We start from the raw sequence: 617 nt of genomic DNA, 5'->3' as shown, positions 1-617 counted from the left end.
TATTTAAACAGTAAAGTTTTTCGTTTCCCTCCTCCATATTATGTGGTGGATTGATTGAATGACGTACGTTACGTACAGTGTCGGACAAAACTCATTGAACTAAATCAAATCTCAGAAATTTTCTGTCATAACTTTTTACATAGATGCATTAGAAGAATAATTTTTTTGCAAAATAAAGACCGCATATTCTATATTAAGGTACAATACAATTTTATTTTTCAACTTTTATGTAAAATTTGTATATTATAACAAAAATAAAAAAAGTAAAAAATTCGCGCGACATAACTCATTGGACTTTAGCTCAATATGAAAATAAATTCGTTTTAAATTAATTTTTTATTGGGTAGCCATAATTTTTAATGATTGCAGCACATCTTTTAGGTATAGATGAAATTAAATTATTAATATGTGTGTCCTTTATTCCATCCCAGGCTTGTTTCAGGGCATCAAATAGCTTGTTTTTATTACCGTGGACCTGTTCCCTATTAATCTGCCTGTTGACAATTTCCCATAAGTTTTCAATCGGGTTTATATCAGGAGACTGGGCGGGCCATCTCATAACACAAACTTGTTCTTCCAAAAGCCAATCCTTTACAACTTTTGAAGTGTGTTTGGGG

Source organism: Bactrocera latifrons, unplaced genomic scaffold (assembly GCF_001853355.1).
Source record: "Bactrocera latifrons isolate USDA-ARS-PBARC rearing strain unplaced genomic scaffold, ASM185335v1 scaffold_1256, whole genome shotgun sequence".
Classification (NCBI taxonomy): domain Eukaryota; kingdom Metazoa; phylum Arthropoda; class Insecta; order Diptera; family Tephritidae; genus Bactrocera; species Bactrocera latifrons.
This window is presented reverse-complemented; position numbering follows the sequence as displayed.